The following is a 25,060-nucleotide window of genomic DNA, read 5'->3' as shown; positions in this document are numbered from 1 at the left end:
CCATGGTGGTTAGTCCTTGGAAGTTGTGCCTATGGTTTCGGACCATTGTGTCTCGACGGGCGTGTCGATCCCTAGTTTTGAAGTTGATGGTATTATGTTACTATGGTTTTGGCTCTTGGTATTGAGCAAGGCCTAAGGCTATATAAGGAGAAGAAGATCATTAGGCAAAATCATCTTTCGACAAGGCTTGAATATCTAAGAGAGAAAGAGATCTGATATGCAGGTTCTGGGTTGCTTGATCTAAGCCAAGGAGAGATCACATCGGTTGATGGAAGACTAGATCTAAGGATAGATCGGGATCTAATGGTTTGAAATGCACTATCATGATATGGTTGATTATGCGTATTTCTAGATCTGCATATTGTCGCAATGTTATGTTCTGGATCTAACTGATGTCTGGTACAGCTGCAAATTGAGAAAGTTTATTTTTAGATCTGTACGCAGGTTGGCTTCGGTAAAAGCGCGTGTATACGCGGGTTTTGCTCATTGAAGTAGCGTATATCTTTTGAAGCTTGATTTTGGGTTTACAGTGGGGTCTGACTTTTATTGCAGAGTTCTGTAGTCTGCTCTATGTTCTGGTAACTGGTGATTGACAGGGTTCAGTGATTCAGTGATTCAAAGTTTGGTTGTTTTATGCTTCAATGATCTGTTGTGAAAGTTGAATGAATTGAGGTCTACAGATTGTAATGTTGTGCTTCAGGAATATCCAGTCTGAAAATGTATGAAAGGTGGTACCTGAAGGAAAGAAGATTGTAGGTCAGCACCTACGTACTAGTATCTTGGCTAGTACAAGAGCAAAGGGGGTTGGAGCTCCCTTCCAAGGAAGTTTGGAGAACGAGAGAAGGTTGTAGCCTTCTGCAGGTTGTAGCCTGCGTACTGGTATAAGGCTGCACCAGTACAAAAGATTGTAAACTGAAGTTTCTTATTAAAGAAAGATAGAGACAACTTGCAGCAGGTGGTTTTCACCCACATTGGGTTTCCACCTTATATCTTGTTGTTCATGTGTGTGGTTTTTGATCTGTTCTGTTATACTGCACCTGTTTACTGTTAATGTGATGAATAATGTCCTGATGAACTTAACTGAAGAATAAGCTAACTAAATTATGAGTTTTCTTCTTATACGCTGTTTTATTTAGTCACAGTAGCGTGTACACGCTGGTTCACCTAACTGAAGTAGCGTATATGTTTCTAAGCATTGAAAAAGTTTGTTTGATTTGATAATACTGATTCACCCCCCCTCTCAGTATTATTTCCAACACAGTACCTCTTTATTTTTGTCAAGCTTGAGGAGGATAACATATGCTTGTTCTATAACCTGCCCTTCGGGCAAGCCCATCGCTATGTTTTAACGAGCCTAGCGATAGGGAAACTCGTTCTCGTCTAAAGACAAGTTTGTCGCTATTTAATCATTTTAACGAGTCTAACGACAAAGAAAACTCGGTCCTTTTCATTTTTAGAGAGTCTGAAAAGGTACGAAAAGTTAACTCCAAAATTCCTTTTTCGTCTTCTAATCCCTTAAGTCCGAAAAAGTATAAAACAATACAGAAGGGATGAATTTTCGATTTCTTTAACGAGTCGAACAAAACAAGCGCTCGATCTTTTTGTGTAATAATCCCTCAGGTCCAAAAAGATTAAAATCTAGAGGAGGGATAGCTCTTCTTGTCCTTTAACGAGCTGGAAGGCCAAAACTCGGCAAACTTTTCATATTTTACGAGTCAGTGAAAAGAGCTCAAAGAAGACTCGTCTTTTGAGGAACGAGTGATGAACAGGGATAGCAGCAGATTCCAGGTACAGGTTGGAATTCTCCAATCACGACAGTGTCACAAGGATGGCTAAGTGGAATCACTCTTCGCAGTTGTTCCTCAAAATGGGTAAACAAACATATGGAGGTGAACGATTGGCCAAATGAACAGATGGAGGTGATGGCATATAAACACGACCAAGGGCTTTTTAATATGGCTTTCAAAGGTTACATTTCTCGAGGTTGTTTACCGGTTCATTTTTTCTGGATGAGCTTGAACTGTAGGGAAAGATTGCTCACAACTTGTGTTTATTTTTTAACGAGCATGAACTCTGTACAAAACTGCTCGATTCTTGCGTTTATTTTTTAACGAGCATGAACATTGCTAAAACTGCTCGATTATATGGTTTACTTTTGATTTTTTACCATAATTAGCTTCTCTTTTTCATTGATAGCACTGCATTTTCAATTTGCTGCAACAAACTAGTTAGAAATGGGTAATATTTACTTGAAAATGAGATTAACACATCAATATTTACCTTGAATTACGTAAGAAAGCAAATAAAAAGGGTTTTACCTCTCATTTTACCATTTCATTTGCATTTTGCTTGTTGGAGCTTTGGAGGAGCCTCTTTCCCCTCGATTTTCATCAGCTGATTCCGGGAGATTCTGCGGACGATTTTCGGCGCCGTTTGGACCAGGTAGGAGCTAAACCTTAGCTCTTCATTTTCATGGTTTCATTTTCCTGTTTTATGCCTATTTTGCTGCTCTATTGAGCCTCTGGGTTTTTGCCAGGGCGCCCTCTGATCAACGCAGGTTCCCCATTCGAAAACTGCGTTGGGATCCAAGCTGCTTGAAGGCAGCTTGTCCCCCAACGCAGGTAGTACACTGGGCACCTGCTTTGGGGCATAAAAGCAACAATTTTTCACAGATTTTGATGAAAATTTCGCCAGTTTTTCATCAATTTCAGGAGCTGACTCATTCTCTTGTTTGTTTTGTAGGGATTCTTGAACAAGATGGCCCTAACATGGCGAGAACGAGAACATGAAGAAGAAGATATGATTGCCCTTCATGATCCTGTTACGGTGGGCGCATTGCGAGACTGTGGTTTACTGAAGTTTTTCCGTATCTCTAGCATGAGAGCACAGATTTCACTACTGCAGTATTTGCTTGATGCTTGGGATCCTGTTAACCAAGTATTCCAGATCAGGAACAAACCTATTCCATTGACTGTGACAGATATTTACTTCTTGACTGGCCTGTCAAGGCGGGGTGCCCCCATTTCTTTATCAGGTACGGTTCGGGGGAATGATTCCGTGAGAGATTATGTTCACCAGTATTGCAGGGAGGGGTCCCAGCCGAGCAGAGACGGCAAGGTGGTTATCCGTGATGTTACTAGCAGGCCTCTCAGGTCCATTCTATATACTCTTGGTAGGATGGCCGGTAGCGCATCTTTACATGTTGCCAACAGGTCTCACATGCAGCACGCCTTGGAATGTCTCCAACCGAAAATCTTCAACTGGAGTGATGCAGTGCTTAGTCAGATGAAAAATCAATTGAACAAGGTGAAGGACGGGAAGCTGAAGAACTTTGGTTTTGGTTCGATTCTGACTGCCTTCGCCTTGGAGAAGATCCCTCTGATGCAACCTCAGTACATTGATCTCGGAGTGCCTTCTCCTACCGAGCCACGTATGCAGCGATGGGTCGATCACATGTCCAGGCATGCCGGTCAATCCCAGATTTCTTTCAATGCTGCTTTCTTTAGGTGGTTCGATCGCCAGGAGATGGCTTTTTCCGAGTACCCATATGTTGGTATGGATTTCCGGGGCGATCCGGATATGGTACTGCCAGACGGTGCTCAGTGGGATGCTACTGGTAAGAACTTCAACCATATTACCGTTCATTGTTTTCATTCATAATGTTCTTATGCTTTATTCTTTCAAGACTTTAATTGAACTCATGTGCGCTTGCAGATGTCGGTCCTGTTCGTCCGGCATTTCGTCCGAGACCACCTGTTACTGTTCCGGCAGAGGAACCTGCTCGGAGAGTTATTATCCGTGATCTTAGCGACACAGAGACCCTTACAGCTGTGCAGGGGCAGGTCGAGAACCTTACCCGTGGTCTTCCGGATGTACAGATTGACAAGTTACCTTTACCGATGCAGCAGCATACTATCGGTGTACCTAGATGATGGACCCGTCTTCTGCGCATGATCGCACATACTGTGGCTTACTATCAGGAGCATCACTAGGCTAGGGTGCCCCCTAGCATTTTGAGTTTTTAGGTCATATGACCAATTTTGTCTTGGTTACAGAACATTATGTATGAACTTTATGAATAGCTTATATATATATTTTGATTTTCGAGTCTTATTCTGGTTGATTTGGATGATTCATATGTACACTTTTTATGATGTGTCCTTTATAAATGTTGCAAATGTCTGTCTAACACATAGTTTGCCAATGAGTCAGTTAATGTGTTTAGATTTCTTGAAATATGTTGATATTGAATTGAATCAAATCGTCTTTCCAAGATCTTTACTCTTAGGAACATGCGATAAATAGCTGGATTACGAACATAATATATACCATTGAGTTGTAGTACTACGAGCTGTGAGTCTAGCCTGACAATTAGTCGGTGTATGCCTCGTGTGATGGCATCAGAGAGTAGTTCTATCAACGCGCTATATTCGGCGATGTTATTCGTTGATTGCCCAATACATACACCTTTGAAACTTACTAACTCGCCACTTGGATTAAAAATGGCCCATGCTGCGGAGGATAAGTTCCGCGAACTACGACTTGCTCCGTCGGCATATCCAACACATGTCTCTATAAGGTTTGACATCTGCAACGAATGAAAAAGGGAATCACTCAACCAGAACGAGAACTTAGGCGAAAACAAAATACAACAAAAGCACGCAGGTTACTATTTAAGCATAGTAACGCTTGAGGTACAGCCCGTTCTGGGGCTGCGCCAGCGGAATTCCGTCGTAATCTATTAACTCGTAGGCTCCTTTTGCTAACACTCTTTTAAAAATATAGGGGCCCATCCATAAGGAATTGAATTTACCTGCTCCTAATTTATCAGATTCTTGGTCATAAAGCAAGACCAAATCACCTTCTGAGAAGACACGGGGTTTGACATTTTTGTCGAACTGAGCCTTGACTCGTTTCTTATGGGCTTCGTTAGCCAAAGCGGCATCACGACGGGTTTCATCCAATTGGATTAATTCCATGAAACGAGCCTCTTCTTCCGAAGTTCCGGGGAGGAGATCAATTGCGAGTTTAAGCGACGAAATTTCACACTGGATCGGTAAGACTGCTTCTAGACCGTACACCAATTGAAAAGGTGTGAAACCGGTCGCGTTTCTTACCGAGGTTCGGTAGGCCCACAAGGCCGCATACAGGATTAGGTGCCATCTTCTTTTATGAACTCCGATCATCCTCTGCAACATACGCTTCAGGACCTTGTTGATTGCTTCAACTTGTCCGTTGGCTTGTGGATAATACGGAGTAGAGCTGTCGTGAGATAGCCCTAGTTTGGCAGCTAATTCGACCATCATGTGATTGCGGAAGTGCGATCCATGATCTGTAACTATAGCCTGGGGTACACTGAACCTGGCGACTACATGATTGAAAAAGAATAGGGCAGCTGTTTCACCAGTATTGTCCAATGTAGGCATCGCCTCGGCCCATTTGGTAAAATAGTCAACTGCGACTATAATATACCCATGCCCCCCGGTCGAGGTGGGGTTACATTGCATGAAATCGATGCCCCATTTGGCGAAAGGCCCAACTGCAACTATTGGTTGCAGCGGTGCGGGTGGTCTTCTGGTTTTGCTATCAAAGATTTGGCAGGAATGACAACTTCGGACTGCGATTATGCAATCTTTGAACATTGTTGGCCAAAAATATCCTGCTCTTAATATCTTTTGGGCTGTAGCGAAACCTGATTGATGCCCCCCACATGCGCCTGAATGACACTCATTCAGGGCTTTTTCGGCTTCTTCATGGGTGAGACACCTCCTCAGAACGGTATCGATACCACGACGGTAAAGAGTATCACCGACGATCATGTAGTCTTTTGCTTGGTATCGTATACGTTTCTGCTCGGAGTGAGAGGTGTCAGGCCGAAACTTTTGTGTTTGGAGATAGATAATTATATCTCCATACCATTCATCGCTTGCAGATATAAGAAATAAAGTCTCGTCCACTATTGACTCCTTGGAAGTTTCGTCGTTGGACGATGATGGGAGATCGCATAATAATTCTGAGAATACTAGAGCTTTCTTTGACTTGGATTTCACAAATTCCAGATCAAACTCTTGAAGGATCGCTATCCATTTGGAATATTTGCCCCCCAGCAACTGTCGCGACAGTATATAAGTCATGGGGTTGCAATCTGACAGAATGGTAGTTTTCCTAAAGAGGATATAATGTCGAAATCTCTGTACCGCTTGAACAGCAGCGAGCGCTAGCTTTTCAACGTAAGAATATTTAATTTCTGTATCATTTAAGTTTTTACTTAAATAATATACAGGATGTTCAACTCCATCGACTTCTTGCACTAAAACCATCGCAATGGTCGTATCTGCCGCAGCTAGATACAGGTTAAAATCCCTAAGATAATCTGGGGCGTACATTAATGATGCTTTTACTAGGGACTCTTTCAAAGCGTCAAAGGAAGCTTGCGCAACCTGGTCCCAATCGAAGGGTACATCTTTTTTCAAAAGGCGTGTATAACCTTTAGCAAGTTCTGTGTAATTTGGAATGAACCTCCTCAGAAAGTTTGCTTTCCCTTGGAGTTTCTGAATCTGAAGCAAATTCGAAGGTGGAGGCAAATTAATGATTGCCTGAACCTTACAGGGGTCGAGACGAATCCCATCTTTAGAGACTACAAAGCCAAGTAAACGACCAGAACCGACGCAAAACACACATTTGTGAGGGTTGAGTCTTATCTTGTAGTGTCGGCAACGTAGAAATATCGCTCTTAAATGCTGCGGATGATCAGTCCGCTTTCGCGAATGAGCCGGAAGATCGTCGAGATATGGTTGAACAATGCTCTTGATGTCATGGAAGGCGTAATTCATAGCCCTCTGAAAAGTTGCCCCTGCGTTCTTCAAGCCAAAGGGTAATTTTCGATAAGCGAACGTGCCCCACGGACATATAAATGCAGTCTTCGACTGGTCCTGTGGGCGGATATTTATTTGATTATACCCGGAAAATCCATCCATAAAGGAAAAGATTTCACATCCGGCGCATTCATCAATTATCTGGTCGATGAAGGGCGTAGGGTAGTTGTCCTTCGGACAAGCTTGGTTTACATCCCTATAATCGACGCACACTCTTATCGTCCCTTGTTTTTTCATAATAGGGACAATATTCGATACCCAATCGGTTAGAGGAACCGGGTAGATGAATCCAGCATGGAGAAGTTTCTCAACTTCTGCTTTAATGGCGGCGGCTTTCTTAGGGTGCACCTGTCGAAGCCGTTGTCTTACTGGTTTGACATCAGGATACATTTTAATTTCATGTTTAACGATACTCGAGTCGATGCCTGGCATTTCGTCATATGACCAAGCAAAGACATCTCTAAATTCGCGAAAGAGAGCGTTATATATTTCCAGTTCTGAAGGGGAACAACCTTTGCCAACATGAATATTCTCTACAACATCAGGTTTTGTCGAGATATTTATGGCTATAGTCTCTTCGATATTTGATAGGTTTCGCTCAGAATCCACCGTGTTTATTTGTTAGGAATTCAAAGACTGAAGGGTGGTAAAGATCTTTCTGAGTATCTTCTTCGTATTCTGGAAGAAGGGAACGATGGTGGTGATCATTCCATGGTGCCCCCTCAATCATTATTGATTGTAAGATTCCTTCGTCAGTCCCATGTACTCTCGACCAAGGATCTAATGGGGTACCATATTCCCTAGATCTATCTACCCAAACGCTCGACGAGCGTTGATTTGGGTTTGCCTCCCATGCATGAAACATTGATTGCTACAATATTTCAATGGGGCTTGGTGGCAAAACCATTGCATGATCCATAGCGACTCTGCCTTCTGTGACTTTCAAGGTGGATACCATATTGCATGTTGCTACAAATGGTACATTTCCTATACAAATAGGAGGTGGTAGCGCGAAAGTTCCCATCATAGTGGGGTCTTTCAACAGACCTACTCCAATGTCTTGAATCGACCGGTCGCTGCCATGGATCATGGGAACGCTTCCTGTAACTTGTGAACCATTAGGGAGGAAGTTTTGTTGATCGACGACCGTAATCCCTCCTTCAAAGGGGAATGCGATCTTCCTAAAATAAGTCGACACAACAGCTTGCATGGCATAAATCCATGGCCTTCCTAGTAGGATGTTATAGTCAAGATTGCCATCGATGACTTCAACATCTATTTCTACTGTTTTGCCCCCTAGTTCAACCTTCAGGTTACTAAGGATACCGTAAGGGGTATATATCCTTCCGTCGAATGCTTTTAATGTTGTCGATGATCGCGACAAGGTTGGAGATCCTAAAGTTTTCCAGCAATTCATCGACATAATACACGTCGATGCTCCCTCATCAATAATCGTTCTGTGAACTGTTTTGTTGAGGGCTTTCACTTGGACGAGGAAAGCTAATTGAGCCGGCAACTAAGGATCATACCCTTTGTGATCAAAGGATACTAGATTGGAATCTTTAGGATCCACCCCACCAATTGCTGATAACAATGCCTGCCTTTGGGATGGGCAATGTTGTAATACCTCAGGAGTCGACATAGCAGATGGCGATTGCGCTAAATCTTCTACTATGTTGTAATGCTGTGCCGCTCGGGCACGAGGATTAAATGTCGACTTGTGTATTACTCCCTTTGGCGGTTTTATTGTTAATTCATGTGTGATGGGGGGCACAACTTCTGCCGAAGTTGTTGTCGAACTGCTAGGTTGATCTGTCCCTTTATCGTTCGACACCTGTGGATTCCCATAATCTTTGCTCCTTGTCGAAATCAAAGCATCATTTTGCTGTTTCGAAATCGACAACATAAGTACTTGGGATGGGGAAGCGTTTCCACTATCAACCAAATTTTGACCTGGGTTAGGAAATTGATCACTTGACACAGTTGAGGTATGAGGACTTTTAAAGAACCTCTTTAGCTCAGCTTTGAATGGGCAATCCTTAGTGTTGTGATATTTGTCATCGCATATTTGACACGGAAACTGTTTCCTATTCCCAGGAGGGTTTGAAGAATTTTTCTTAGGGGATGACCCACCTTGTTTATTCTTCCTCCCTTTGTTTTGATTCTTCTTGCTTCCTGGTTGATTGGTTTCTTTGCCCTTATCTGTTGATACGGAATTTACTTCCGAAGCAAGAACTTCTTCATGCGCATTTTGATTCGAATCCTTACGGGCCTTCTTTTGATTGGTCCTTTTCGGATTCGTGTTTGCCGTGCCAATCACGCCATCACTGGCATGAGAGTCACTGTTTGATTTAGGAGGAGGAGGGATTGAAAACTCTGGTCTAGGGGCGTCTGGTATTTTGTCATAGAGCGTGCCGGACTGAGTATATACTAAATCCAAGTATTGTGCACGAGCTATAACCTGCTCTTCTGTTACGACTCCTCCCTTTGCCACATCTTCCATTATGGCTGGAAGTAACGACTTTATAAACCACTCAGCTAAAAGCTGATCAGGAACGTATGTTTTAACCATTCTTCGTCGACGTCGCCACTCATGTATATGATCTGATATATGAGTTGCGGTTGTCTGTTTGAAGTTAGTTAATATCTCTGTTCCTGTTTCATACCTTATGGGTAATTGAAAGTGGGTCAAGAATGTCGTGGCAAGGGAGCCAAAGTTGTCGAACGAAGCTCTAGGCAATTCTATATACCATTTTGCCGCTGGACCTGTCAATGTCCTCTGAAAGAGGCGAAGCCTTATCGAATCGTCATTTAAAGTGTTCGACGAACACCATAGATGAAACGTCATCACATGATTCGACGGGTCTTCACCTGGATTTCCATTGAATTTAGGAATGTCGGATGGAAGCTTGTGTGGAATCACTGGCCACCAAGGGGCGTAAGCAATTGGATCATTGGTTAACCGATGTAAATCAGGCAACTCTAAAGTCGCCACGAACGGTAACTGCTGGTTCAAGTTAGGTGAAGCGTAACCAGGATACGATGGAATCGCCTGAACAGTCGGTCTTTGCATACCAGCATAATGGAGTTGATGTTGGTATGATGAATACGGTTGATGGACTTGACCAGCATAAAGTGGTTGATTTTGACCATTTTGAATATATGGTTGTCCAGTATTCGCAAATATTTGCTGTTCAGAACCTTGGTACACTTGTTGGAATTGCGGTTGTTGGTATTGCATTATCCACGGTTGCGACACCATGGGTTGTTGCGCTACACTAACCATTGGACCAAGATGTGGGGTAGTTGTACCCAACTGTACTTGTGTTGCCCCACCAGTAGGTGATTGTGATTGGGTCGCAGGGTCAAGGGGGTGTTGCATGAGAACCTGAGAAATCTGAGGTTGACATACAACAGGCATTGTTTGAACTTGCGACACGGTCACAATAGCCGGTGTAGTTGGGATGTTTGTCACAGGTACACACTGTTGCATAGAATATACAACTCTCGGTGGCTGGGATAGCATAGGTACCCAACTACTCGTTGCAATTCCGCCATAACTTGAATAAGGTTGAGAACTCCCGTATGGGTACCCTCCCGGAGGGGGTAATGAAAGGGCATACTGCCCCCCATACGGTAGCAACCCAGAACTCAAGGCAATTGATTGTCCTGGAGGACTGGATGGCCTAATTAGATTCCCAAAAGGGTCAATTTGATGAGTATCACCATGAGAGTTACCAGACATTACTCCGGAACAAACAGGAACAGACCATACTGTCGAGATAGTCTCTTGGTGGACTCCTTCTAGCGACTGAGAGCTAGTTGGGACAGATGGTATGCCGGCGAACATTGTTGGATTTGCAGCAGGTAATTCTGCCGTCGCCGTGTCATTCGACACAGTCCTAGATGTCGACGGTTGTTCAGTCATTTTTAGTCTATCCAATTGATCACCTAGTGATTCTACATGAACTTCCACTGGTGATGGACAAACTTCTGTTGTAGCAGGAAATAGAGTGACCCCTACTCCAAATTGAATTGGAGTGGATACTTGTGGTTCTTCTATAATTTCCTCTATCGCAATCAGACCAGGTGGAAGAGGAAGACTGTCAGGTCCGTAAAAGATTTCCGGTGCCGAAGAAGGGGTTGTATCGACCGCGACGGATGTTTGAGGAACAAAACTCTCTGGACCGGTTACAGATGGAACTGGTTCAGTCATACAAGTACTTTCCCCCAGACTAGGATCAGTATTACTGTCCCTCCGTGGCGATTGAACTTCTTCTATGGAGGCAGGGTTTCCGGAAATGTTTGGAGTGACCAGAATCTCAGATGTTGTTGGAACACTCGTTCTAACTTTTAAAGGAGATTTTGAACTGGTTCGACGAGCTCGCTTTGTCCGGATTGTTTTCGATTCCGGAGACAAAGACGGTTGACTCGCAAGCCTCCGAGAACGACGGATATTCAATTGACTTTCTTCCACAATTGCGGATTACTCGATCAACTAAAATATAAAGGGGAAAATTTGTGTTTCCGATTTGAATGAATTTTATTAGACGCTTTTAAACATAACTTTGCTTTTTCATGTTTTAAGAGTCGAGAAAAAGCTAAAGATGACTCTAGTCTCCTTCGATGTATTAACGAGCCCGAAGTGACAAATGCTCGGTTGGAACTTTTCAGTTATAGAGTTTGAAAAGAGCCAAAAGAAACTGCTCTGGAGATCTAGGCAGAGGGTGTGCCAAACTTTTCGTGAAACCACAGAATACGTTTTACGGTACGGGTGGTCGATCTTCGTGAATGCTGTGTTCACTGCATCGCGATCAGTAGGGCGGCCGACACGGCTTCCTATGGATAAAGGATAATTGCCTATAGGGGTCTCCCAATATATACTCGACGGTACGTGGGAGCACAAGTCCGTATTAGTGCCACCGACTCTCAGGAGGAATCACCCACCTTCGTAGAGATCGACAGTCACTATGTTTAACGACGCCGGAACACGTCTCTACCTAGACCTCTAGATGTTTGCGTTATGTTTCAAATGCGTTGTTAGGTTCATTCAGTATATTTTAAGTTGATCTTTTTAAAGTTTGCCTTTCAAGGTTCACCACGAGATGTATATGACAAATTCCTAAATGCAGCCTAAGATGAGAAGCAAGCTTTTTCAAATCTTTTTGACTGATGAAAATCTTAACTACTGAGAGAGAAGAAAGGCAAATTCTTTTCACACAGTTCATACAGCACAAACTAATTCACTTTCTCCTAAATCATCATGCAAACTTTTTCAAATGCAAAATGCACAATGCATGTATTTTCTTTTCCCTTTCTTAATGTGGATGGATTACAAAAAGAAAGTGGTTATATAACTTTGATTTCGATTTAAAGCGAAAGTAAACAAGTTCGTCCAAAATCAAAAGACACCTTAAGATTCACTTGCTTAATCACTGGAAATACATGAAATCAAACCATACTAACGAAAGTAAAATGACTAATCAGCTATGGACAGCAAACAAGCTAACTCTTTAGACCAGCAAAATGCCTAACACAGGTTCAGATCTAAGAGGCCAAAAGCATGACTAGTTTACTCTTCGTTATGGGAAATTGTAAATGAGTAAGAAATACAAAGAAAAAGTACAATTTCATTATATAACAGAGGCAGAATGATGGCAAGTAATATTGGTTTCAAAACAGGCACAAGACTGACACCTAGCAGCAAAACTAAGTGAAAACAGGCAAGAGAAAGGAGGAAACCCCAAATGCACTAGGCAAATTTGGGCCAACGCAGGCTCTGCACAGCCAAACTGGCTCTCAGCGCAGGTAGCCCCTTCGGGACCTGCGTTGCAAAGCAGGTAGCCTGTGTACTACCTGCTTTGGAAAACGAGAATTGCGTTTTCACAGTTTCCGGGTCATAATTTTCTCAAAAATGCACGGTTTTTGCTCAAATCAGAAGCAATCAGTCAAGCACACTCAAAGGGATGATTAAGAAGGTGCAAAGCTATCACTAAGAGCTTACAAGGATCCTTGTAGATCAGCTCTTCAAATCATGAATTTGCTCAGAAAATGAGCAAGAGTAGCTGCCCTCTACTTCGCTTTTGATATAGTCAAAAGCTTTTCGATTTGGTACTCTTTTGTTCAGGAAATGAATAGCAAAATACTACAAACGCAATCAAATGGATACGATCCCCAGCGGAGTCGCTAGTTTGTTGTAGGGAAAAGTATCCGACTCGGATGACCCTATCCCACTCTAAGGGTGACAGTTTCTTAGCAACAACTGTAAAACAAACTACTTAAGGTTTACTTCTTTATGAAAGCAAAAGAGAATGGAGAAAGCACTAACCGTTGCCTTGCACTTAATGTTGAATCCAAACTCTTCTCTTTGGCCGCTTGCTCCTAGCTCTTTGTTCTTCTGCTCGCCCAGCTACAATGAGATCCTGCAAAATAACAAAGAAGGAAACTACAAGAGGCATGCAATCATAACTGGTTCATGGATTAGTGTAAACCAAACATGCAATCATCACAATATATAATTGAAACAAGAGCACATAGAAGAACCTCAATAGCTTTTATTAATGAAGAAATAAAGGTTCTGAGAGTATTACAACCATTGAAGGCTCCAACCCAGCAACACCTCCCAGCAGAAAGAATTGCTCTTCTTCACCTCTCTCAAACAATCACCCAATAACTCAATAATGAAACCAACAGCATATCATTACTTTGCACAAAATTCCAGCCTCCTGAGCTCATAGGAGAGAGCTCAATATATAGATGAATTGAGAAAGGATGAGTCAGCTTGCAACTGATGTGTGGCTGCCTTGTGTCCTCTCTCTCTTCAGTTAATCTTTAGTTGATCTTCAGTTCTTGAGTCCACTTGGAGAACTTTGCTTCCACTTGGAGAAACAGAGCCTCTGACTCATCACAAGGCGAAATACCTGATCCAAGTGTCATTTTTGGAAGATTCCAAAGCAATGACTCACTGTGCCACTTGTCCTTTCTCGCTCAGCGCAGGTGGCCTTTGTCCCACTTGCTTTGCAACGCAGGTACACCATGGAGCAACTGAGTTTCAGCACAGAAACCTAGTGGAGCACCTGCTTTGATTTCAGGATTGCTTGTTTTTGAGTGTTTTCAGGTGGAGAACTGATCTGAGAGCTGTTGGTTTGCTGACCTTGTTCCTCTAGGGGTAGGAACATCATGTTTTAGGGAACTTTGGATCCCTTGGATTATTGACAATTCATGCTTGTTGCTGTAAGGCACAAAATTGTCTATAACACCTACATTGACCAGATAATTGATGAATGCACCGGATGCGAAATCTTTTCATTCATGGATGGATTCTCCAGGTATAATCAAATAAATATCCGCCCACATGACCAGTCAAAGACTGCATTTATTTGTCCATGGGGCACATTCGCATATCGAAAATTACCCTTTGGTTTAAAGAACGCAGGGGCGACATTTTAGAGGGCAATGAATTATGCCTTCCATGACATCAAAAACATCGTTCAACCGTACCTCAACGACCTTCCGGCTCATTTGCGAAAGCGGACTGATCATCCGCAGCATTTAAGAGCGATATTTCTACGTTGCCGACACTACAAGATACGACTCAATCCGCACAAATGTGTATTTTGCGTCAGTTCTGGTCGTTTACTTGGCTTTGTAGTCTCCAAGGATGGGATTCGTCTCGACCCATGTAAGGTCCAGCCAATCATAAATTTGCCTCCACCTTCGAATTTGCTTCAGATTCAAAAACTCCAAGGGAAAGCAAACTTTCTGAGGAGGTTCATTCCAAATTACGCCGAACTTGCTAAAGGTTATACACGTCTTTTGAAAAGGAGGTACCCTTTGTCTGGGATCAGGTTGCGCAAGCTTCCTTTCATGCTTTAAAAAATTCCCTAATGAAAGCATCATTAATGTACGCCCCTGATTATCAAAGAGATTTTAACCTGTATCTGGCTGCAGCAAATACGACCATCGCAATGGTTTTAGTTCAAGAAGGTGATGGAATTGAGCATCCTATATATTATTTAAGTAAAAACTTAAATGATACAGAGAGCAAATATTCTTACGTTGAAAAGCTAGCACTTGCAGCTGTTCAAGCGATACAGAGATTTCGACACTATGTCCTCTTTCGGAAAACTACCATTCTGTCAGATTGCAACCCCATGACTTATATATTGTCGCGACAGTTACTGGGGGGCAAATACTCAAAATGGATAGCAATCCTAAAAGAGTTTCATCTGGAATTTGTAAAATACAAGTCAAAGAAAGCTCTAGTTTTCGCAGAATTATTGTGCGATCTCCCATCGTCGTCCAACAATGAAACATCCGAAGAATCAATTGTGGATGAAAGTTTGTTTCTGATATCTACAAGCAATGAGTGGTATGGGGATATAATCATTTATCTCCAAACCCAAAAATTTAGTCCAAACACCTCCCACTCTGAACAAAAACGTATTCGATACCAAGCAAAAGACTACATGATCGTCGGTGATGCACTTTATCGTCGTGGTATCGATACAGTTCTGAGAAGGTGCCTCACCCATGAGGAGGCCAAAAAAGTCTTGAATGAGTGTCATTCAGGCGCGTGTGGGGGGCATCAATCTGGATATGCTACAACACAAAATTTTTTACGGGCAGGATACTTCTGGCCAACAATGTTCAAAGATTGCATAACCGCAGACAGAAGTTGCCATGCTTGTCAAATTTTTGATAGCAAAACCAGAAGACCACCCGCACCTCTACAGCCAATAGTTGTTGTTGGGCCATTCGCCAAATGGGGCATCGATTTCATGACATGTAACCCCACCTCGACCGGGGGGCATGGGTATATCATAGTCGCAGTTGACTATTTTACCAAATGGGCCGAGGCGATGCCTACATTAGATAATACTGGTGAAACAGCTGCCCTCTTCTTTTTCAATCATGTAGTCGCCAGATTCAGCGTACCACAGGCTATAGTCACAGATCATGGATCGCATTTTCGCAATCACATGATGGTTGAATTAGCTGCCAAACTAGGGTTGTCTCACGACAACCCTACTCCATATTATCCGCAAGCCAACGGACAAGTTGAAGCAATCAACAAGGTCCTGAAACGCATGCTGCAAAGGATGATCGGAGTTCACAAAAGAAAATGGCACCTAATCCTGTACTCAGCTTTTTGGGCTTACCGAACATCGATAAGGAATGCAACCGGGTTCACACCCTTCCAACTGGTATATGGCCTGGAAGCAGTCTTACCAATCCAGTGTGAAATCTCGTCTCTCAAACTCGCAATTGATCTCCTCCCCGGAACTTCAGAAGAAGAGGCTCGTTTCTTGGAATTAATCCAATTGGATGAAACTCATCATGACGCCACTTTGGCTAACGAAGCCCATAAGAAAAGAGTCAAGGCGCAGTTTGACAAAAATGTCAAACCCCATGTCTTCTCAGAAGGTGACTTGGTCTTGCTTTACGACCAAGAATCCGATAAATTGGGAGCAGGTAAATTCAAGTCTTTATGGATGGGCCCCTATATTGTTAAACGAGTGTTAGCAAAAGGAGCCTACGAGTTAATGGATTATGACGGAATTCCACTGGCGCAACCTCGTAATGGGTTGTACCTCAAGTGTTACTATGTGGAATGGTAACCAGTATGATTTTGTTATGTTTTTTGTTTTCGCTAAAGTGTTTATTTTGGTCAAGTAATCCACTTTTTACATTTATTGCAGATGTCAAACCTATTGGAATCATGTGTTGGATATGCCAATGGAGCAACTCGTAGTTCGCGGAACTTGTCCTCCGCAGCCTGGGCCATTTTTGATCCAAGAGGCGAGTTAGTAAGTTTCAGAGGTGTATGTATTGGTCGATCAACGAATAACATCGCTGAGTATAGCACGTTGATAGAGCTTCTCTCTGATGCCATCACTCATGGTATACGCCGACTAATTGTCAGGCTAGACTCACAACTCGTAATACTACAACTCAAAGGTATATTCCGTCCGAAACCCAGCTATTTATCGCATGTTCCTAAGGGTTAAGATTTTGGAAAGACAATTTGATCTTATTCAATATCAACATATTTCCAAAAACTTAAACGCATTAACTGACTCATTAGCAAACTATGTGTTAGATAGACATTTGCAACATTTATAAAAAGAAACACATCATCAATGTTTATCATGTGGATCATGTAGCTCAACCAAAATAAAACTCTGAAAATAAAAAAATATATAACTGTTTATGGTTTACACATAATGTTTTGTAACCAAGACAAAATCGGTCAAACGACCCAAAAGCTCAAAATTCTAGGGGGCACCCTAGTCTAATGATGCTCGTGATAGTAAGTCACAGCCTGTGTGATCATGCGTAGGAGACGAGTCCATCGTCCGGGCACACCAGTAGTATGTCGCTATAACCGCAAAGGTAGCTCGTCGGTCCTCACATCTGGAATACCGAGAGTGAGGCCCTCAACCTGCTCCTGCAAAGCTGTGAGAGTCTCGGCCACATCGAGGTCACGAAGAATAGCCCTTCCGACGGCCTCTCCTGCTGGGGCAGCAGCTGGTACTCTCAGGCGAACTACTGGACGAACGGGACCAACATCTGCATGTACACATGAGTTCGATTAAAGTCTTGATAGAATAAAGCACAAGGACATTATAAACAAAAAACGATAAACAACAATATGGTCAAATATTTTACCAATGGTGCCCCACTGCTCGCCAGCCGGCAGTACTAAATCTGGATCATCCCGGAAGTCCATGCCAGCGTATGGATACTCAGAATAAACCATCTCCTGACGATCAAATCACCTGAAGTGTTATGCTCTTAACCTGCAAAATAATACCCAGATACAGAATATGCGAAGAAAAGATACCCAGAACACAGAATATGCGAAGAAAATATACCCAGAACACAGAATAGCAATGATTTTATTATTCAAAGAGCAATGTTCACATGCCTCTTCGAGGGGGCAACCTCCAATAGAGCAGAGCTCGATTACAAAATAAGACATGATGCTCCTCGCAGGGAGTCTCTATCCTTTATATATGACTCATACATGCAATACCACTGGCCAATACCATGGGTTTTATTAATACCATCTATCTAATACTACGGCCCATTTGCAACTAACTGTGGTCCCGTCATTAATTGCGGGTTAACCACTTACAAATATTAATATGGGCTTTATTGACTCTTGACTATGACAAGATCCCATGACATAAATAAGGGGGTTAGGGTGGGACCCTAACATGCCCTCCCCCTTAAGACTAACCTTGTCCTCAAGGCTGAAGCTGCGGAAACTGCTGAAGAATAGTGGCTGGTTCCCAAGTTGCATCTTCCGGAGAGGTGTCTTTCCATTTGACGAGGACAAATTTTCTGAGATATGGTTGGAGGATGTGATTCATAAGACTCTAAAAAGTAGAAGGGGCATTACAGAGACTAAATGGCATGACCAGGAGCTCATAATGGCCTTCATGAGTTCTGAAAGCCGTCTTGGGAATGTCGACTTCCTTCATGCGAATTTGGTGGTAGCCGGAGCGAAAATCCAACTTAGTGAAGAATTGAACCCCATTGAGTTCGTCCAGCAAATCGTCAACCACCAGGATGGGAAATTTATCTTTGATTGTCAACTTGTTGAGGGCCCTGAAGTTGGGACACATCCGCCACTCCCCATCTTTCTTGAGGACCATGACCACTGGGGATGAATAAGGACTAATGTTGGGACGAATGACACCTGCTTCCAACAATTCCTTGATGATTTTTTCTATCTCATTCTTTTTGGTGAATGGATATCTGTATGGCCGCACATTTGGGGGTTGGGCCCCTGGAACCAAGGTGATGCTATGATCATGTTCCCCTCACGAGGGTGGAAGCTCATGAGGCTTGTCAAAGACCGTCCGATGGTTATTTAAAATCTGTTGCATCTCAGGATGAATTGGCAGAGACATGGTTTCGACTACCTGGATGGCATTAAATTGAGCTACCACTCCATGATGGCCCTTTTTTAACAATTTTTCCATCCTATGTGAGCTGATGATAGAGGGGGCTCCCGCCTGGAGTCCACGGAGGGTATGTGTGGAGTTGTTCTGCTTAAAACTCATATATAACTCCTGGAAATCCATTGTGATTGGCCCAAGAGTGCGGAGCCATTCAACGCCTAGGACAATGTTGCAATCCCCCATGTGTATGGCAAACATGTGAGTTTTCAACTGATAATCCCCCATTTGAAGTTTGACATTTTCATAGCAGCCTTCACATTTCATTGTGCCCCCATCTGCAATTTGGACTTGGAAGTTAGAAACTGCCCGTACAAAACAATGCGCTGCTTCGGCGATTTTTTGATGGATGAAATTATGGGTACTTCCACTATCAATCAAGACTACTACTGGGCGATGTTTAAGAAAACCCCTGATTTTGAGAGTTTGAGGGGAAGAAATTCCTGCCAACGCATTTAGCGAAATAAGTGGTTCGTCAGATACAATCTCCTTTCGGTTGTCTTCTTCGATCGCCTCTGGTTCCTCAAGTGGTGGATCTTCCTCGGTGGAGCTGTAGTCAGTGGCATCTATTTGAAAAAACTTGGGCTCCTTGCATTTATGACCCGGGGAATATTTTTCATCACAGTAGTAACATAGTCCTTGCTTCCTTCTTTTGGCCATTTCCGCAGGTGACACCTTTTGAACCTTAAGTGTCTGAGTCATGTTGGGAGCCTGTGGGGGACGACCTTTAGCGAGGAAGTTGGGGCAGCTGGATTGGGCTGTTAATGCACGTTCCACCTTACGAGCTACCTGGCAAGCCTCTGTCCACGTGGGAGGGTGGTGGAGTAGAACTTGAGCTTTGATGGATTCTTTAAGACCGCTGATAAAACATTCCATGTAGAACTCATCTGTGAGACCCTTAGTGCGGAAGGCTAAGGCTTCAAAAGCGGTAATATATTCATCCACTGTACCCGTCTGTCGGAGCTTAGTGAGATGCCCCAAAAAAGAGTCTTCCTGTTCAAAGCGATTTCGAAGAGCTTTGGTAAATTGGGCCCAATTCTGAAAAGGTCCATTGCAACGCTGATGCCATTCCCCCCATTGCCATCGTTCATTGTCCAAGTACATGGTCCCCACCATAAGCTTAGTCCCCTCATCTAGGATATGATTCAATTTGAAATACTGCTCCATTTGTGCTAGCCATGCGGACGTGTGAGAACCGTCAAATTTATGCATATCCAACTTGGGAGGTCACTGACTGGGTGGTGGATGGGTGTGCCAGACGTGAGGAGAGTGGCTAGACTCACCCTCATGGTATTCATGGCCCTTATATGCCTCCTCGTGGGCTGGCTCCTTGCCCTTCGAGAGTGCTAGCTGTACCTGGAGACTTAGTCCGCGAATCTCAGTTTGGATGTTGTCCATCACAGTTTGGATGGAGTTCACATGGTCTTCAATTTTGTCCATCCTTTCATTGGCCATCGCTTGAGCGCGAGTTTCTACCATACACCAACCTGATGAAAAATTGGGACCGCCTAAAATTTTTTACTAATAAATTGAATGGTACCACCTTGCTCAGCTCGTCATCCTGATTCTAATGGGATAGATCACCAATAAGCGCCCTGGAAGATCTCAGACTCTTTTATAAGCGCCCCAGAAAACTCCTAACGGAGTTTTACTCCTTGATCAATACTGCAGTCGCCAAATCCTCAAAATGTCAATGCTGCCAAAAGTCCTGCGAAAAGTATTCCCCTGTATAGGAACCCTGCACAACAACTCCGATCTGGTGGATCTGAGAGATCTAAATGGTGGAACAACTGCTGCTGCGGATCTGATGGAGCTGCGGGACTGATGTCTGCTGCTGCAGCACATCTTTGCACACACGGATCTGATGCGTGATCCCCGATAGAAAAAGGAACTATGGTCTAGAGGAGTGTCAGGTGCTACAGATCGCAATATACATAAGGGTCTGACAGTAGTACTCGGCCCAATGTTTCAGGGCTCTAACTAAGGAGGATCGACCGTACCCTTAGTCGTACAACCCGACTACCCTATCGTACGGGTGAGTAATCTCTCCGAGTGCTGTTCTCGGTGTACTGTAGCCACAAGACGGCCGAAGGTTTATCTATGGCGAGGTTTCAAGGGAGCCTAGGGGTCTTCCTATATACCCAGAGGGTACGTGGAAGACAGTCCGTGCGCGGTTCTGTCTAATGTGCTACTACTCGAAGGGGTACCCACAGGGGTTACAAGGGAGTCCAACAGATGTGACCACCTCTTGTATTTCCTGCGTGAATGCCTCCCCAAATCCGTAGGTTTATGCACTCAACGACAGATCCCGTGGTTTAAAGACGCCGGAACACGTCTCTAGCCCAAAAAAAAATTTGCTAAAAATTGGAGATCCCACCGAGCCCTGGAAAGTGCTCTGATACCACTTGTTATGCTCTTAACCTGCAAAATAATACCCAGATACAGAATATGCGAAGAAAAGATACCCAGAACTCAGAATATGTGAAGAAAAGATACCCAGAACACAGAATAGCAATGATTTTATTATTCAAAGAGAAATGTTCACATGCCTCTTCGAGGGGGAAACCTCCAATAGAGTAGAGCTCGATTACAAAATAAGACACGATGCTCCTCGCAGGGAGTCTCTATCCTTTATATATGACTCATACATGCAATACCATTGTCCAATAACGTGGGTTTTATTAATACCATCTATCTAATGCTACGGCCCATTTGCAACTAACTGTGGTCCCGTCATTAATTGCGGGTTAACCACTTACAAATATTAATATGGGATTTATTGACTCTTGACTATGACGAGATCCCATGACGTAAATAAGGGGGTTAGGGTGGGACCCTAACATGAAGAAGGTATCAGAAAATGAAATCTGAGACTGGCCAGCATGCCTAGATATATGGTCAACCCATCTCTGCATACGTGGTTCAGTAGGAGAAGGTAAATTGAGTGCAATGTACTGCGACTGTATTAGTGGTATCTTCTCCAAGGCAAATGCAGTCAAAATAGAACCATACCCAAAGTTCTTCAACCTCCCGCTCTTTATCTTGGTCAGTTGTTCTTTCATCACAAGAAGTACTGTGTCGCACAAGTTGAACACCTTCGGTTGGAGGCATTCCAAGGCATGCTGCATATAAGATTGATTGGCTACATGAAGAGATGCACTACCGGCCATCCTACCAAAAGTAAACAGAATAGTCCTAAGGGACCTGTCAGTGACATCACGGATGATGATCTTGTTGTCTTTACTCGGCTGAGATACTTCTCTGCAATACCGGCGGACATTATCTCTCACAAAATCGCCTCCTCGAGCCGAACCTGACAAAGAGATGGGGGCACCCCGCCTCGACAAGCCAGTCAGGAAATAGATGTCTACTGCAATCAAGGGGATAGATTTGCCCCTGATCTGGAAAACCTGATTGTTAGGATCCCAAGCATCGAGCAAATACTGCAGTAAGTTGATCTGCTGTCTCATGCTAGAAATGCGGAAGAACTTCAGCAAGCGACAATTCCGCAGCGCGTTCACTGTAACTAGATCATGTAGGGAAAGCATGTCCTCTTCTTCATGCTCACGTTCTCGCCATGTAATAGTCATCTTACTCCAAAGATCTCTGAAAAACAAACAAGAGAGGAGTTAGGTCCTGATTTTGGTGAGAAACAGGCGAGAATTCCATAAAAAATTGTGCATCAAATTCCCTTTTGCGCTCAACGCACCTGCAGCAGTGTTCTAGGTACGTTGAATGTCAGATAGCCTTTAGACAGGCCAACATTCAACGCAGGTTTCGATACACTGAGGGTGCATTGATGGCAGAACGAGTTCCTTAAACCCCAGGGGCTCAGAAAAGCTAGGAATCAAGCGCAAAATGCAAAATGGAAACCATGAAATGAAAGAGCTCAGGTTTAGCTCCTACCTGATCTAGACGGCGCCGGGAATCGTCCATAGAATCTCCCGAAATCAATTGACGAAAATCGAGGGGGAAAAGCACCTCCAAAGCTCCAACAAACCAAGTTCAAATGAAATGGTAAAATGAGAGGTAAAAAACACTTTTTCATTACTTTTACGTAGTTCAAAGTAAAATATTAGCGTTTTAACTCGTTTTCAAGCAAATATTGTTCATTTCTAACTAGCTTGATGAAGCAGTTGAAGATACAGTACGATCTTTGAAAGGACAAAGCCACTTATGGTAAAATCAAAACAAGACCATCTAATCGAGCAGTTTTAGCACATAGTTCAAGCTCGTTAAAAAATAAACATAAGACATGAGAAAATGTTTCCACCCGCGTTTAAGCTCATTAAAAAATGAACTATTCCCCGGTAAATAACCATCGTGAATGTAGTACTTCAGCCATTAAAGCCTTGGTCGTGTTTGCATCGTCACCTCCACTTTTTCATTGGCCGATCATTCACCTCCACTTGATTGTTTACCCATTTTGAGGAACAGCTGCGAAGAGTGATTTCACTAGCCATCCTTGTGACACTGCCGTGATTGGAAAATTCCAAACCTTACCTGGAATCAGCTGCTACCCATTTTATCACTCGTTCCTCAAAAGACGAGTCTTCTTTAAGCTCTTTTCAACTGACTCGTAAAATATGAAAAGATTGTCGAGTCCTTGGCCTTCCAGCTCGTTAAAGGGATAGGAAGTGCTATCCCTCATCTAGATTTTAATCTTTTTGGACCTGAGGGATTATTGCACAAAAAGATCAAGCACTTGTTTTGTTCGGCTCGTTAAAACTATCGAAAATTCATCCCTTCTGTATTGTTTTATACTTTTTCGGACTTAAGGTATTAGATGACGAAAAAGGAATTTTGGAGTTACCTTTACGTACCTTTTCAGACTCTCTAACATTGAAAAGGACCGAGTTATCTTTGTCGTTAAACTCGTTAAAAAGAATAATAGCGACAAACTTGTCTTTAGACGAGAACGAGTTTCACTATCGCTAGGCTCGTTAAAACATAGCGATGGGTTTGCCTGAAGGGCAAATTATAGAACAAGCATATGTTATCCTCCTCAAACTTGACAAAAATAAAGAGGTACTGGTCAGCAATGACTGGGGAAAAATTGGGAAGAAAACTCAAAGAATCTTTATTGGTAGCAAGTCGCTCTTGAACATGACACTTCCACTCCGTGTCCGAGTCGGGTTGGGTTGTTTCATTCACCAGTCACATCGCCATGGTCACACCATACCATCCACATTTGGGGTTAATGCTACCAATCCATCACATTAGTGTCGCCGACATGTTCAAGAGAAGTCATCCAGAGAAGCCACCTGTGTCCCACCCACTACCATACATTATACTCCATTTTTTCATGACCGCCACCCTGAACCGTATATCATCAAATCGTTTTCACCTCCATGAAAATCATTTGCTCCGTTCCGTGTCATTGATGTGGGATTCATTAAGGCCCTCCTGTGATGTATGACTTCTTGTCAACATCAGCTCATTATCCAAGAAGCTGGTCTAGGAACACCCCATTCAGTACTTTGAAGCTTGCATGCCTCAATGGCAAGTTTCTCACTTCCAGTGACAGGTTTACATCAATGACCTTCGACCCAAAAAATTTGCGTGGTGTTCAACTCCAAGTCCTTTATTCACACCACATGAATTGTACTGCAATACCTTGAGGATCATTATCATTATCGGTGATTCCTCTCGCGCTTGTTAACAGTTTACATCATTGACTGGTAATCAAGCGATGTCTTTCCATGTTCGACTTCAGAACATTTCTCACATGGATCGACTTGTACTTCGAGTGAAGATCGGACGAGATTGAAGACCCCAGATCTAGTTTCATCCATCCGGGCTGCGATATATATCCAGGGAAATAAAGACATTAAATGTACAGCATTGCAGCACAGATAATCATCCTACCAAAAGGATGATGGCTCTATCAGAATCATCAGTCTACAATCAGACGATTGTCTGTCCTATGTACATGAAAATGAATTTATAAAGCTGAGCATGGGAATGCCCGCCTCAGCTAGATCATGAAAAACAGTATGAAGATAATGTATTTTATTGTATCTTATTACAGGTCTCCTCCCAGCATTGAAAGAACTTCGGATCCTCATAATAAGGCATTTCACCCGACACCAAAAGGTTAACGGCCTCATACTTTAGGGGGAAACTGTTATAGACATTTTTGTGCCTTACAACTCCAAGCATGAAATGTCCATAAACTAAGGGCTCCTAAGTCCTTAAAAGTGTTGTTCTAACCCC

The sequence above is a fragment of the Pinus tabuliformis genome, chromosome 6 (genome assembly GCF_031772625.1).
Source record: "Pinus tabuliformis cultivar Carrire ecotype Pingquan chromosome 6, CPIR1, whole genome shotgun sequence".
Classification (NCBI taxonomy): Eukaryota; Viridiplantae; Streptophyta; class Pinopsida; order Pinales; family Pinaceae; genus Pinus; species Pinus tabuliformis.
This window is presented reverse-complemented; position numbering follows the sequence as displayed.